This window comes from Grampus griseus (assembly GCF_964374135.1).
Source record: "Grampus griseus genome assembly, chromosome: 15".
NCBI classification, from domain to species: domain Eukaryota; kingdom Metazoa; phylum Chordata; class Mammalia; order Artiodactyla; family Delphinidae; genus Grampus; species Grampus griseus.
Window position 1 is genome coordinate 42,216,725 of NC_139009.1, and position 18,167 is coordinate 42,234,891.

Consider the following 18,167-nt stretch of genomic DNA (forward strand, 5'->3'; position numbering starts at 1 on the left):
ATAAAGTATAGTTCCTGAAATCTGATAATCTGATACCTGTTACTACACTTCAAACAGTGGAAGTGTTTTTGAATATCTTTATTTTTACTGGGAAAGTAAATTCTGATGCTGCTTTGCATCATCCTGACCACCGCAGAAGTCATTCCTTCTCTGATTATCTCAGGATAGGAAGATATATGGGTAAATCAAGCCATATTTAATGCTGCTGATCTTACAGTACACTTGGCAACAGGAAACTAGAAATAGAGTTCACATATACTAATTAAGTCCTACAATCTTGGGGTCAAGTTACCACGGTTATATCTTCTAATACATACCGGTGCTCATTTCCTCCTCCCTACTTCATACAAGTTTTTTCAAGGACTTCCTAAATCTAATAGCTGTATTCCATTATTTTTTCTGCTTTACCCCCCCCCCAAAAAAATGCCAGGGAGAAAGAAACAGAATAGTCACACATTCAACACTCTTATATATCCTCTTTGGTTATTTCTGCCAAATTTAATAACATCTGTCACTAAAGATGGATTTTCTTATCTCTGTGATTTTGGTTAACATATTTGGGAGAAATAAGGTTTGATTGTGATATTGTTCCTAAAGTATTTATTTACCTTTAGTCACCTCTAACATTTGTCACATCTAAGTTGGCTGCATGTTTCTTTCTCTGAATTTTTATCCACATTACTTCATGTTAAGGGTCTTTATTTGACCTATAGCTCCCAATTTCAATAGACTTTTGAAAATGAGACAAAACTTTTACATGACAATATTAGTAATCCTTATTTTTGTGGTCAGAATAAGATACAAGGATGCAATGAACAGCACAAGGTATACAGCCAATATTTTATAAAAACTTTATGTGGCAGTCTCTAGGTCCATCCACCTCACTACAAATAAGTCAGAAAGAGAAAAACAAATACCGTATGCTAACACATATATATGGAATCTAACAACAACAAAAAAAATGGTTCTGAAGAACATAGGGGCAGGACTGGAGTAAAGATGCAAATGTAGAGAATGGACTTGAGGACATGGGGAGGGGGAAGGGTAAGCTGAGACAAGTGAGAGAGTGGCATGGACTTATATATACTACCAAATGTAAAACAGATAGCTAGTGGGAAGCAGCTGCATAGCACAGGGAGATCAGCTCGGTGTTTTGTGACCACACAGAGGTGTGGGATAGGGAGGGTGGGAGGGAGACGCAAGAGGGAGGAGATATGGGGACATATGTATATATATAGCTGATTCACTTTGTTATAAAGCAGAAACTAACACACCATTGTAAAGCAATTATACTCAAATAAAGATGTTAAAAAAAAAACTTTATGTGGAATATAATTTATAAAAACATCAAATCAGTATGTTGTACACCGTAAACTAATATTGTAAATCAACTATATTTCAATAAAAAATTATTTCAAAAACTTAAAAGAGGGGGGCTTAATTTAAATTTAGAGCGAATCTTTACATCTTCTTTAATGACCATCTTAGAACATACCTTTCCATATTAAACTCTTTCCAAAGGACAAAAACTTGTCTTTTTCCTCGTATGAGGCAATTCTTATTTTAATTGTTTATTAACGTCCTCCCTATAAAGATTCCTCCAAAATGAGAATCTGATTCAAAATTTTCATATATGATGACTGATAAAAATCATTTGGATATTACACTGATACATACTCCATATTTTAGCATAAGGACTGGTGATTATCTTGTAATTCAATACATCACACCTTAAATTCTAGGATAAGTTTTTAAAAGCTTAAAACTACCCCACATCTTAATTAGGCAATTTCCAGTTCATTAATCCCAGTACTTTGTCTCTTTTGCTCATTACAAGTGATTGACTTATTTTAGCTTATACTTTTTAATGAACTTTTCCACATTTTTTATCCCATGACAACTTGATTTTGAAATTCCTACCATCCTGTTGCAAAAATAAATTACAACTTTATTTGGTCATATTTTTATGTATGTGTTGTTATGTCCAGGTCAACATCTTCTATACCCATCCTGTTGCCAGCTTCTATTTTTAAGAAAAGAGTTAATATACACACTTATTTTGATAATGCAAGGCTCCTTCTTCTGTCTTCCCCTCAGGGAAAAAAAAAAAAATTAACAAAAAATACAAGGAAGGAGCAAAGACAACTAACTGGACAATTTTTCCTCTCTGACCATCACCAGATCAGTTATTATACATGGTGTTAATAAGCTACTGAACATTCTATAAATCAGGTAGCAGAAGAGAAAGACAATGAAAATATGCTCACAATTAATTGGTGTGCACTGCCTAAGAGACACATCAGACTTATTCATTGCACCTTCTCACACAAAATATCAAATGACCAATGGCACTTTTTAAAGAACTAGAACAAAAAAATCTTAAAATTTGTACAGAGACACAAAAGACCCTGAATAGCCAAAGCAGTCTTGAGGGAAAAAAATGGAGCTGGAGGAATCAGACTCCCTTACTTCAGACTATACTACAAAGCTACAGTAATCAAGACAATATGGTACTGGCACAAAAACAGAAACACAGATCAACGGAACAAGATAGAAAGCCCAGAGATAAACCCACTCACGTATGCTCAACTAACCTATGACAAAGGAGGCAAGGATATACAATGGAGAAAAGACAGTCTCTTCAATAAGTGGTGCTGGGAAAACTGGATAGCTACGTATAAAAGAATGAAATTAGAACACTCTCTAACACCATACACAAAAACAAACTCAAAATGGATTAGAGACCTAAACGTTAAGACCAGACACTATAAAACTCTTAGAGGAAAACATAGGAAGAACACTCTTTGACATAAATCACAGCAAGATCTTTTTGATCCACCTCTTAGAGTAATGGAAATAAAAACAAAAATAAACAAATGGGACCTAATGAAACTTCAATGCTTTTGCACAGCAAAGGAAACCATAAACAAGATGAAAAGACGACCCTCAGAATGGGAGAAAATTCTGCAAACGAATCAATGGAGAAAGGATTAATCTCCAAAATATATAAACAGCTCATGCAGCTCAATATTAAAAAAACAAACAACCCAACCAAAAATGGGCAGAAGACCTAAACAGATATTTCTCCAAAGAAGCCATACAGATGGCCAAGAAGCACATGAAAAGCTGCTGAACATTACTAATTATTCGAAAAATGCAAATCAAAACTACAATGAGGTATCACCTCACACTGGTTAGAGTGGGCATCAACAGAAAATCTACAAAGAACAAATGCTGGAGAGGGTGTGGAGAAAAGGGAACCCTCTTGCACTGTTGTTGGGAATGTAAATTGACACAGCCACTATGGGGAACAGTACGGAGGTTCCTTAAAAAACTAAAAATAGAATTACCATATGATTCAGCAATCCCACTACTGGGCATATACCCAGAGAAAATCATAATTCAAAAAGACACATGCACCCCCCAATGTTCACTGCAGCACTATTTACAATAGCCAGGTCATGGAAGCAACTTAAATAGCCATCGACAGATGAACGGATAAAGAAGTTGTGGTACATATATACAATGGAATATTACTCAGCCATAAAAAGGAAGGAAATTGGGTCATTTGTAGAGACGTGGATGGATCTAGAGACTGTCATACAGAGTGAAGTAAGTCAGAAAGAGAAAAACAAATATCATATGTTAACTGATATACGTGGAACCTAGAAAAATGGTACAGGTGAACCAGTTTACAGGGCAGAAATTGAGACACAGATGTAGAGAACAAACGTATGGACACCAAAGGGGGAAAGCAGTGGGGGGGGGGGTGGTGGTGTGATGAATTGGGAGATTGGGATTGACATGTATAGACTGATGTGTATAAAATTGATGACTAATAAGGACCTGCTGTATAAAAAAAAGAAAATAAAATTCAAAAAAAAATAGATTGATGAATTATGCTGATATACCCTAGCTCATTTTGATGGTGGGAACTTCCCACCTCTAAAAATCAGCCAACCCCTTAACTATGCAATGGATTCAGACAAAAAATTTAAATTAACTATGGAAGTTTAGGTGTGTAGTATTACATATATGATACTGAAAGATTTTTTAAAATTGTAAAGATTTCTTGATTAACAAGGATTTAAAAAAAAATTACCTTTCTTTCTAACCTGCTATCCTGTCTCAGACTGACAAACCATTAACATTGAAAAGGAACCACAAAATATTATATATGTTCCTAACCTTATTGCTTCCATAATTGCATCTCTTTCTGCCAGAAGTAGGTATGGTCCACAAAAGACATATTATTTTAATAAAATGTCATTGGTTTCTTAAAATACGTTATTTCTGTCCATTAATTTTAGAAAACAAAATTAAATAATTAGAGAAGTCTTATTAAATTAATACTAATAAATAATATAATTAATATATAAATATTAGCATACATTAATATATTCTTAGTGTATTAACATAATATAATAGACAATATTAATATACAACTAGAAAAGTCACTTTCAGACAGATAAACAATAAAACACTAAAAGGAAAAGTTAAGGTCTGGACCTTTACTTTGACTTATGAACAATTAATGGATACCTGACCCTATTGATCTGAAAGTTCTAAAGAACTTCTGGTTTAATTTTGGAAACAGGAAGGCCCTCGGAATTTGTCCTTGACTCAAAGTCATAGCATCACACCACTTATCAACTCAATGACTTTGAACATATCGTACTATTTATTATGTTGACATATTTTTTAAGTCATTGTTAAGATTAAATGACAACACCGTGTAATACATAGCACAACTGCTTCTTCTAAAAATAATAGTTTGCTTTCTCTTTTCACTAAAAAAAAGTTAGGAAAAAAGGTGTAATTGTTACAACTCTGGATAATAAGCTATTTATTTATTTATATTATTTAATTAAGGGAGGGTATTTTTTGTCTCAGAGGTCAATGATGTATAGATAAATTGTAATGGGTCCTTTCATGTTAATGTCTGGGAACACACTATTATAAAAAAATGTAAATTTTCCAGATACTAATCTGTAGATTTTTCCAAATTCCACTCAAAACTACAGCATTTTTTTTCCACTAGACTGATAAGCTGATTGTAAAATTTACCTGTAATTACAAAGCAATAGGAAAAGAAGAACCAAGTTGGGTGTATTACTCTGTTCTATATAAGAAAGTATTATACAAATACAGCAATGTATTGGGGCAGGGTTAGAGAAATCAGAACAGTGCAGCAGGAAAGAGAGGACAGAAATACACGTATGCACTATTCCAAACCCAATGCATAACAAAAGGGATGCTCCAAAATGAAAGACTGTTAAATAGTATTACTGGGACACTTGGTTATCCATATGGAAAATATTAAAATGGATATTTTTCTCACAACATACTTAAAAATAAATTCCACATGGATACAAGAACTTAAATGTGAAAGGCAAAACTATAAACATTTTTTAAAGAAAATACAGAAAGAATATCTTTGTGATCTTAGAGTAAGGAATGATTTAACAATCTATTACATATATAACTCCATAGGAAAAGAATTCAAAAATTCACATCTATTAGAATTAAGGTCTTTGAGTAAAAATACAATAAAGCAAGGGGGAAAATCTGCAAATCTGGAGAAAGTGTTTCCAACACATAACTGACTGAGACTAGTGTTAATTCAGGGAAAGGGGTGGCAGATGGAAATAGGGTGCACATACAGGGTAATTCAAAGATACTTATAAAGTTAAATTTCTTAAATTGGCAATTTCAAATGACCAATTCAAATCACTTACTATTCTGTGAACTGTTCATGATCTCTTGTGAAGTTATACAACCTCTTGTATATAAGAATAAAAATAATGAACTTCACAAATAAAATAAATTACTTAAAAAAAAAACACGATAGAGGAAATCTTCATGCCATTAAATTTGGCAATGATTTCTAGACTATGACACTGCGATAGGCAAAAGAAGAAAAAATACATAAATTTGGACTACATCAAAATTTAAATGACTGTGTATCAAAGGATACAATCAAGAGAGTAAAACGGTAACCCATGGGATGAGAGAAAATATTTGCAAATCATATATTTGATAATAGGTTAATATCAAAAAAATAAAGAACTCCTACAACTCAACAAGAAACAAACAACCTAATTAAAGAGTGGGAAAAGGATTTGAACAGTCATTTCTCAAAAAAAGATATACAAATGGTCACTGAGTCCATGAAAAGATTCTGAATATGGAAATGCAAGTCGAAACCAAAATGAGATACCACCTCACATCCATTAGGATGGCTGTTATTAAAAAAACATAATTAATTAAAAAAAAACTAGAAAACAATAATTGTTGGTGAAGATGTGAAATAACTGAAACCCTTCAGCACTGTTGGTAGGAATGTAAAACGAAGCAGTCATTACAAAAAACAGTATGGTAGTTCCTTTTTCCAGGAACAAAAACAGAATTACCATATGATCCACTCCTAGGTGTATATCTAAAATAATTGAAATCCCACTTCCTGGTGTATATTCAAAGTAATTGAATGCCCAGTCTCAAAGAGATATTTGTAAACAACATGAATGCACTTAATACTACTGAAAGGTACACTTAAAAATGATTAAGATGGTAAATTTTATACGGAGACACTTGTGAATTTTACCACAGTTTTTAAAAGAGGATTTAAATCTTCCCTTGCTGATATATATCAAGTGAAGAAGCAGCTGTATTTGACATAAAAACGTCTCAAAAGCTACTGCTTTCTAATGAGCCTGAAATATTACTGTCCCCCCTGGTATTCTCCTGATTTCATGTATGCAATAACAGTTCTTAGAATACCTAATGTTTTGGCTTTTCCTATATTTTTCTAGGTTACCAGAGACCTTCAGAAGGTCAAGTGCAGTAGGAGGCTTATTTTTATACATTATATCATGTCCCTATCAATTTTAGTTAAATAAAATCAGTGAGTCAATATGCCCAATGAGCTTACTAAAGTACTTGAAACAATTTCATGATTAATCAGTAGAAATGCTTCTTTCACTATATTAATTTACACTGCAGAAATCTGAGTCAATACAGGTATGTGTACTCCCAACAAAGCTGTGTTTTTAATAATCAAACCTTCCCACTTGCTTAGAATTGTAGGAGATCCCATTATACATAAACTCGTCATCTCTTTGTGTGGGACTGGTTGTGTTGTGACATCCATATATTTTTTACCCATGTCAAATATATTATGACAAAGTGTGTGTGTGTGTGTGTGTGTTTCGAAGTCAGTTTGTGACTGATCCTAGAAGTATCCATGAAGTTATTATTGTTATGTATTTTAAGATTTATTTACCTATTTTACTATTAGTACTGGGAAAAGAGAGAAGTTAAAAATTACCCCTTCAAAGCTTGCAGCTTTTTGCAAATTTGAATTTAGTTGTCTTTTGTATATCGGTTTTTGTAAAATAATAGTGAATGGATAAATTCGCATAAAGTGAGAAATATCTGCTTTAAAACTGGGAAGGATTTTAATTTGATCATTCATCATCTCTGCTGATCCTTTGCTCATATGTTGTGTGATAGATTAGAATGTGTTATTGAGGACATAGAAACAGTTAGCATTCTTAATGCTAACATTTGTAACTAGAAACAAATTCTGACAAGTGGAAGCTTAGTGGGATACTAGCTATTCATTTCTTTGCAATATTTAATGTATACATTACTTACATCTTATTGTATGTCTTAACAAATGCAGTAAGTTGCATTGTTGGTGGAAAAGCTGAGCTATCTTTCTACAAATCAATAATAATTAAGACAAATCACTTATATTTCAATAGATTATACATGCCCAGAAACCTTGAAAGATAAACTATTAATATTTATGGTAAAAATGATGAAGCCAGTGTCACTAAATTTTATTGACTATATGAAGAAATATATTTAGCTTAGAGTTTTAATAATGGTGAATTTTCAGCATTTGTATCTTAGAAAAAGGGAATGGAAATCCTGGAAGGAAAACAGGCCTTCATACTAATATTTAACCTACAGTTTAATTCATTGAACTGAATCATGAGTAGAAATCCACTCACTGCATATATACTCCTTTTCTAACCAATCCTTTTCTTTGAAACATTAAAGAGAAAAGCAGATGTTAGTATGTATGTTTAATAAATCTCTATTGGCTGTCAAAATATTTCCATAGATTTGAAACACAATTCCAAGTGGAGAGACAACTACTTGGGTGTGGCTCTTCATTAAGGAGACCATATAAGTAATTACGTAAAATATGCCCTCAAGACAGACAAAATTGCTTCCTGAATGATGCTTTAGTACACAAGCTAATTCCCCTTGGTATTCACTTCTGGGCTCTAGAGAATTGTTACAATCCCTAGGGTTTTATAGGTGACTCATAAAAATCAGAAAATTATGTAACTGAAAGTCATCATGCAACCTCCACAAATTACATTCCACAAATAAATGAACTGACTACCTCAGAGGTAAAGAGATCTGTTCAGGGCCCTACACCTAAAGAGATCAGCCTTAAGAGTATTCTAGTTCAACTAAGGTTTTTCTTTTTTTCTTTTCTCTTCTCTCCTCTTTCTTCCCTCTCTCCTTTCTTCTATTTTTCCTTTCTTCCTCTTTCCCTTCCATTTTCCTTCATTTTTTAAATTTCTGACTTTTTAACTCCTTCTTGTCTTTATTTTCCTTCATCTTCTCTCTTTCTCTCCTATCTCTAATTCCTACTTCTTTGTCAAATAAGAAAAGACTGGTCCAGCATCAGTCAAGTAACTAGTGTTGAGGGCTAGACTGAATATAGGGGACCAGAGCTTCTACCTGAGGCAAGATGGGATGCATTTTCCCATTGAGGTAATGAATAGAAAAATATACAAACAGCAGAAAGCAAGAGGAGTTGTCACTGAGGGATTTCACAATTTTTTTCCAAACTTTTCCTTAAATAAGATATTGTTGAATATTATTTGAAATATTAATATATACTCACTTAAGTTTTCACTCACTCCACTCTCTTTTCCTCTTCATACATGTACTCTATTCAAGCACACCATCATCTAAAATATCAATATATACCACATAGAACAAGAATCCCACAAGATATTTGGTACAAAAATCAGTTTCATATTAAAATAATCTTAAATGCTACATATTAAGTATCAGTCATACTTCTCATCAAAATCCCTGAAAAGTCCAACAACAAGGATTCCTGCTTCATTTTTTAACTCAGAGTTTCCTAAGCACAACCTCTAACTCATTTGTGTGTGTATGTGTAACAGCTGCTGACATACCAACAAAGCTTACTCATTTGACAAATATCTACTAAAAACTCTTTATTCCTGGCACTCTACTCTGTACTGAGGCTCAGTATGAGACTTCAGTAATCCTATACTCCAGGTCTGTCTTCTGCTTCTCACTCCTCCAGCCACACCCAACTATACACATCCACCCCTGAAACTTTCTTTCATAGTCTGAAACTGCAGTGCCTTTATTCAGACTGTGAACAGCCGTCAGAACTGCACCTCTGTGTGTCATACGTCAAGTACCAGATCAATGCCTTTTTTTTTTTTTTAATAAATTTATTTTTTTTTTGGCTGTGTTGGGTCTTCGTTGCTGCACACGGGCTTTCTCTAGTTCTGGAGAGCAAGGGCTACTGTTCGTTGAGGTGCACGGGCTTCTCATTGCTGGGGCCTCTCTTGCTGCGGAGCATGGGACCTAGGCGTGCAGGCTTCAGTAGTTGCAGCACGTGAGCTCAGTAGTTGTGGCGCACGGGCTTAGTTGCTCCACGGCATGTGGGATCTTCCCAGACCAGGGCTCAAACCCGGGTCCCCTGGATTGGCAGGCGGACTCTCAACCACTGTGCCACCAGGGAAGCCCCAGATCAACACCTTTATTTCTGTTAAAACTTATCCAAAATTTCCCTCCCCAAATCCAAAATTAACTTTGCGCATCTCTAACCTTCTTGGTATTGTACTCAGACATACTGTCTGCCATTAGTTGTTTCACTCTTTCCGTTACTACACTGTGGATCCTTGTAAGTAGAGATTTAGTTACTTTTACATCTATATCCCTTGTACTTCCACAATGTCTTAGACATTCTAAGCATGAGAAAAACTTTTATTAAAGTGAATTATTCGTAGAAAGAGAAAGACCTTGAAATTTTATTTGGTACCTGTGTCAGGTATTTCAGACCCTCTTAGCCTTGTCTATCTCTTGTTCTAGCTGCTGCTTCAGCAGCCAGTTTTCCATTGTAAGCACTTTCAAGCAAATTTCACTTACCAGCATCCAGAATCATGCCCAGGCAGAGTCTCTTGCTCTCTGCCCATGTGCTTCCTCTGAAACACAGAGGGACAATACTTGCCCATGTGAAGTGCATGCACATGGAGTAAAACTGAGAGTTGGGAGTGGGTTTATAAATTATTTCCTTTCTCCTTCAACTACCCCCCACCATTACCACTGCTCCTATTGAAATTCATTAGGCTTATTAATAGGGGCCAGTTCTATGAGACTGAGCAATAACTTGTCCTTGATGGAAGGCAACTTGCAAATGTCTCTGAGTATCTGTTTTTCTTCTTCCCCAATTCATTTCCCTAGTCCTTCATTGCTGGTCCCTGGGCGTATACTCCTTAATAACGTGGTAACTCAGAAACTGCCTGTTTTAGTTTCTGCCTTATGAGAAAACCAGGTAGAGATTGGGATTTTAGTTAACATTAAATTAGGCTCAAAAGCTGCTGTATGAGAGTCTCTTTAACAATCAATGAATACTATAGAAAAGTCAGCTGTGAGAATATAGTCTTCAGTGAACTCTCATGACCAAACTGATGTTAATGAGCCTCACTTTTACTCTTTTCCTTTCACAAATATATACACACTCATTATGCTCTTATAATTCCAGACTGTTTCTCTCTGATTACAGAAAATATTCTCTTCAACATATTACTAATACTACTATCAATGTTATTATTATCATCATCATGAATCTGAGTAGATTAACACTGCTATCATCTGTTTGGTTGTTACAAATAACAAAATACTAATAACTTAAATTCATATAACACTGTCAGTGCTATTTTGCATATGGATTAAATAAGAATATACAGTGCCTATTTCAGCACACTGCCATTTTGAAAAATCTTTATAATACTGTTAGAACAAAGAAAGACTGTAAAAGGTTGACTGTGATCTCAACAAGACACTTAACAAAGTCATGTTACCCTTAAAGAAAAAAGAGTAAGAGAATGATGGGGTGGGTGGTGATACTCTTTTGTGGATTTTTTTTAGGTAGTTGAGTGATGATAATGTTGCCTTCAGTCTGCAATGAAATTTCCAAGTGGCAAGCTCAAATTTTTCTATTTTAATCTGTCATGACACATTATTAACTATGTTTTAATCACGAAATTAAATTAAAATGGATAACTGCCTACTCAATTGTCAAAAGGTAAAAATATCTGAGTGACAATATATTGAGTGACAGAATCAATGTTCTCAAAAGACTCAGACAATTGAAATGATCAAACAAAATAACAAGATGAAATTTTTTATAGCTGTTAGAAGAAAGAACCCAAAAGTGTTGAAAATCCACTATGTGCCCAGGTAACTGACACTAATACAACTAATAACTTTCAAGGGAATGAATAGTTCACTGAATCTTACATTGGTTAAGTTATACCAGAAATACATTGCTCACTTTATATTAATGATTACTGTTGAAATATGAGTTACTGGAAAGTGAACAAGAAATAATCTGACCTATCAGCTTGGATGGAGAGGAATCAGTAAAATAAGTCATTTATTAATGTATTTACTCATCTACCTTTATGCACTGAATTCTTTATTTTTATAAGATTTTATTTTAGCCCCTTGGAATTCAGTGGTAAAGCAAAGAGATATAGTGCCTGCTGTCAACATGGAACATACAGCTTAATAAGATAGATATTAAATAGTAAATCAAATAACAATATAATTAGAAATTGCAATATGGGCTCTAAAAATAAATTTCAGAAAAGACTGATTTAGGTAAGAGTGTCAGGAAGGAACATTTTAAGCACTATTTAAAAAATAAATCCTGTCATGTGACTAAGCTGAAAGAATGAAATGTTACTATATACAAGAAGCTTTGTGTACCAGATGCCTTAAGATTCTTGAAAAGCTGATGTTTAGAAGTCTGATTTAATGACTAAGGGTAGAAGTACTGTCCATTTCTACTGTGACAATTCATTGTCATAATAGGTAATAATTATATGAAGACTGAATTCAACTCCAAATTTAAAAAACCTCCTAAGTTAGAGCTGCCCAGTAGTGGAATGATTCACATAGTAGTGAACTATTCCTCAAAGTGTATAAGTAGATGCCACTTGATTTGGAGTAGGTTAAAGATTCCTAGTGTTCCTTCCAATTTTAAGAATATATTTTTAGCATTGTATTTTATATCAAGATAAGTACTTTCCTCACTTTACAAGAATTGTTTTATAATTTCTATATCATACACCCCCACTTTCTCCCCCCCAAAAAACAGCACAGACATTATAGCACCATTATTAATTGCATCAAATCAGTTTCACTCATGTTCTGTATGTTTCACTGTGGCTTAGCGTCTCCAGAAGTATTAAAACTATGTTTATGGAAAATATTACTATTGTTTAGCATTATCATTGTCTTTAAGACAGTATAGCTTGGTAGTTAAAAACAGACACTGAGGAGTCAGATTGCCTGATGGAAAATCCCTGTCCCATTGCTGTGTGTTCTTAGGCAAGATATTTAACCACTGTGTCCCTCAGTCTCATCCTCTGTAAAATAAAAATAACACAAATCTCATACATTAGTTGTGAAGATTAAATGAGATAACATATGCCAAAATGTTTAGCTATTTCTATTTTTTAAGTTATTTTTGTAAATTTGAAACTATTTAACTTAATTTAATTAAGTAATTAAATATTTAATTATAATTTAATTATAATTTTATATTTTTAAATATTTAAAAATTACTATGATGACCAAAAAATTCCTGTAATGGCATACAGACTAACACCAGTGGTATTTTTCTTTGCTTCTGCCATTTTGAAGAAGCAAAGCCACAGAATGTTTAATAAGAAAAATACTTCCTTGACTTAATGTTAATATTATAGAAAAGAGACTGTATTTTAAAATAAATATAAAAGTTCAACTCTGAAAGCCATTTATCACAGCTCACACTACATATCGACATTCAAAATGAATTAGAACACAACACCATCCATAAATAAGCTTGCAAAAGCTAGAACCTAAATGTAATTAAACTTCTAATTCCAGCAATTAAATTATAGGAAATATAGAGGGACAGGGGATAGAGGAGCATGACAAACAACAAGAAGAAGGTACAATCAGTATATTCCGGACTGTAGGGGACACTCAAAATAAACTACCCAGTATCATCAACATGAAGGAGGAGGAGAGGGGGAGAGAGGGAGGGAGAGAGAGAGAGAGAGAGAGAGAGAGAGAGAGAGAGAGAGAGAGGGAGGTAGGCAAGGGCTATATATTAAAAGAGACTTGTGGGATCTATCTACCAATATCCATATATGGACCTTGTTTTGATCCTGATTCAAACAAAACAAAAATATCTGTTTAAAAATAAAACATAAATGACAATTAGAAATTTGAACAATATCTAGATATTTCTGGATATTATGGGATTACTTTTTGATTTTTAAATATAATGGTAATATGCATATGTTTTTCAAAAAAGACTGAAATATTTACACACAAAATGTTTATAATATATATAGGAAGGGGGAGGGAATGGCATACAGATGACTCAGGATTGACTATGTCTCGTCAATTGTTCAATATGGGCAACAGGTACATTATAAAACCATCTTTATTTTTAAAATTTGAAAATGTCCATAACAGAAAAAATGTTTAAAAGTCAATTAGAGAAATTAGCCAATTTTAGAACTGTATAAACGATTTATAAAATTAAGCTCTTAAAACTATTCTTCAGACTACAGCCATATAGTTTTTAAAAATGTATATAGAAATAGAGCTATATAAATATACAGGCATACATAATAGTGTTCTCAAATGATGTGTTCTCATATTATATGATTTATCATTCTCAGTTAACTGAGGCCAAAATAACTCATTACCCTTGACCATTAAGGAAAGCTATTTTATTTTTTTGAATTATCCAGATAATTTCCCAAATGTTCAAATTTATTTCTGAGCATGTATAGACACTCAGCAAAGAACAACCTTAGGAATTCTTTATTAATGCCATGAATTACAAACATTATCTTTTGCTGTGCTAAGAAGGAATAGTGACATTTTGTGAAGAGAAAAATGTGTCTGCTGAAGAAAGCTGGTTAGTAAGCTTAAGAATTTATTTTTCTGGAAATAGTTTTAAATCAAATGTGCTGGGTATAGTCTATGCACTACAGTATGACATATGAAGAGGATCACAAGATTAAAACCTTAGGTCTAGGCTAGGCTTGGACAATTTTCCATTACAGCCAATGTCATGGGAATGGATACATTTCATGCACTTCTGTATGCATTTTTAATAATGGGGGAAGTAGATAAAAGAACAATTCAGCATTTTGGTTATTTACAAATACTGTGTAATAATACAAAAGTCAATATATAATTTTTCCAAGAAAAAGTAAAGCCCTATCAGACATAATAAATTCCTCAATAAATTAATATGTCTTCATCTAGCACCTGTGCTGGGAAAGGTGCTGTCATGATTATAAAATTCTATCACATCAGAATTTGGCTCTCATGATTCATAGTTACAACAAATATACACAAATAATACACACACTCCCTTGTGGCAAACATGGCCTGCAGGCTTTCCTCATATCCATTCTCTCCTTTTCAATTCCTAATGGCAATGTGTCCAGACAAAATGCCTCCCCAGAATCATTTACAGATAGGAGCCATATGACAATTTGTTCTAATGGGGTATAAAGTGAAGTTATGGTTTCATTCTTCTGGGAAAGCATTTTTAAAAAGAATAGATTTATTAGCAACCCTATTTCACTCCTTTCAGTTTCCACTTCCTCCTGCCTAGAAAACAGGAACAATATTTCACAGTACAGGAGCCATATTAGGACCATGGAGACAGAAGCTGCACATTAAAATAAGCAGAGCAAGAAGTTAGAGGAGCTTAGGTTCCTGCACTGGATCTTTTAATTGCTGCATCATCCTGGATTGCCTACTTCTGGTTTTCATATTATGTAGGATTAATATAACTGATACCTTTTAGGCTACTATTTCAGAGAATGGGGTGTCTATCAAAACAAATATGAATGTAATAAATTGCAAATTTATACAATAAATATGTGTAATTTGTTATATATAATGTAACTTTATGCAAATTTATAATACTGAGAGTCAATATCTAATGTGTCATTTTAACAAATATAAAACTCCATTTAAATTCTGAATATGTATATATATATATAGTTATATATAAACATATATAGTCATATATATGTAGTCACACACACAAGTATATTTATACAGAGATATATACACAAATGCACAAACCTGCCTGAGGATTATTTTATGATAATTTATGGATGTAGACTCTGTGACTACTTCTCACCATAATCAATCAAAATCAATATGTATTTTTAAAAAGGATGGTTGCAGAGTACTTATGCAAACGTGAGTACTTACTAATACATGTACCTATATTTTTAATGCAGCAATAAAATAGAAATGAGTGTATCAAAATGGGCACATCAGGGCTACCCTGGTGGCGCAGTGGTTGAGAGTCCGCCTGCCGATGCAGGGGACACGGGTTCGTGCCCCGGTCCGGGAAGATCCCACATGCCGCGGAGCAGCTGGGCCCGTGAGCCATGGCCGCTGAGCCTGCGCATCTGGAGCCTGTGCTCCACAACGGGAGAGGCCACAACAGTGAGGGGCCCACGTACAGCAAAAAAAAAAAAAAAAAAAAAAAGGGCACATCAAAATGGGAGTGGCTGAATAAATTATTATACATCTGTATGGTGAATATTACAGTTATTAAAGCAAATGTGTTAGCTATATGGAAACATGTATCATCGTTACCTCATCATTCCACTTTCAAATGCTGTACATATATGCGTATGTATATAAATATAAGGTGTGTGTATAATAAATATGCCTTAGCATGGAAAAAGAAGGATGCCCACCATACTAAGTTTGGAGCATTCAAGACAACGGAATTGAAAAAGTGAGACAGTTGTAGGAAATTATTTCATTATACACCTTTTGTTCTTTTGCATTATTTAACTTATAATAAACATGTCATATATACATACACACATAATATATGTACATACCTATATTAAATCCACATGGAAGAGATAAAAAGAGAAAGATTCTAAAAGATAGCATAATGGTGGAATTTTAGGCATCATCATAGAAGGATACGTGACAAATGAAGGGGAGTAAACTCCATGCAGGCAACAGAGTATATGAGTACTTGTATGTGTGTTTATTACAATTAGATACTATTTGCCTTCATAACAGATATCAAAATACAAATAGTACAGAGAAGCACACATGATAAATTTCCATTGGGCTAAATTCTTAATACATGTCCTTGTTACTATTGTTGTCTTTTTGTTCTTGTTACCTCTCATATGGCAAATTGATCATAACCTTTGTCTTGTAAAAGTCTGCCTTGATGCATATAATATATGAGGGATGAAATTCTCTCATTTAAACATCACGTCAAGAATGCAGGGAGAGATCTTTCATTCTTTACTTGGTGAGAATGTAGGGTTAATTTTCAGGAACTGTTTACATATCCTGCTCATGGGCACATTTCAAACCCCTAAGTTCTAGGAAGTGTCAAATGTTATCTTCCTTCTTGTACCTTATTTACAACAGTAAACTCTAGATAGAAAAGGGTTGGGAATTCGAAATTTTTCTGGGAACGTTTTAGATGTGATGTTGAGCTCTTCTTGCAGGATGGAATCTCCTTTTTTCCCCTCACTCAACCCCACTATGTCCCTCCAAGATCAAAAATCTTTCTCTTTCAGGAGCTCTGAGTAGCAGTGTTAAAACTTAACTGTCAATTATGGATATACGCTATTTTATAAATTAAAGGTTACATGACACAGCCCTCGGTTTATCTCAAATCAATAACCATCCACATATTTTGAGATCCTATACAAATAACTAATGATTTCATGATTAAAGAACTCTAGCACAGTGGCAAGTGCTGAAGGTGTGGATGCAGCCAAACCTCCAATTCTTGGACTTACTATCTTCATGAATTTGGGAAAAATACTCATCTACACAAAAGCTCAGATTCCTTACCCAAATAAATAAATAATAATAGTACTGAGTTTACAGGGTTGTTTGAGCATCAAATTAGATTAGGTACACACCTAGAACATAGAATGAGATTAGTAAAAGTTATTATCACAGATTGTTCTGTCACCTAAATATAGATAAATGTTAATATGATTTTCTAAATGTTTACTGTATTATAATGCCTGGTATTTAAAAGTTAGTAAGACATGTCTCTAAGTGTTTCACATGCATTACCAAGTTTAATCTTCATAAAAATCCCAAAAGGAAGTGGAATGTTAGCACTATTTATATACAAAGAACTTCAGGCTCAGAGAAGCTAGTAATTCATGGAGCTGGGATTCACACACTGGCAGCATAGTTCCTGGCAGCAGTGCCCAAACTCTGAACCACTACGATATCTACCTCTCATGTATCTCATCACTTACCCCTTAAAGAGCATCTATCACATTTAAAGCTTCCTTTCTGCTAAGCAGTTTTGTTGAAATTATATTTTGTATCAAACTTCTGCTTATTCCAGGGCAGCCTGCCCTGGGATTTCAGATTTAATTCTGTACATTTTTCCAGTTTTCTAATTTAGTCTCATTTTCACATTTATCTTAATAACCCGAGACTCTCTCTCTACCACCAGACAGATTTTCCTGGCATCTTCCCTATTTATACATACTTTGCTCACCAAAAAACCACCTTGTTCAACTCCCTCATCCTTTTAGGATTGTAATTTCCCTCCCCCAGCTTCATTTCCTCAGATAACTTATGAAGATGCAGACAAAGCTCTCCCTCTATATAAAAATGTGGTGTCATTAAAAGTAGGCCTACACAGTGTTTTAAGGATAGAGACAGAACTTATTAACTATGATGAACACACAAAGCCTTAGAATTTATGGGAATGTTTCTGTCTTTTGCAATTTATTCTCAGAATATATGATACTACATATGAATATTTG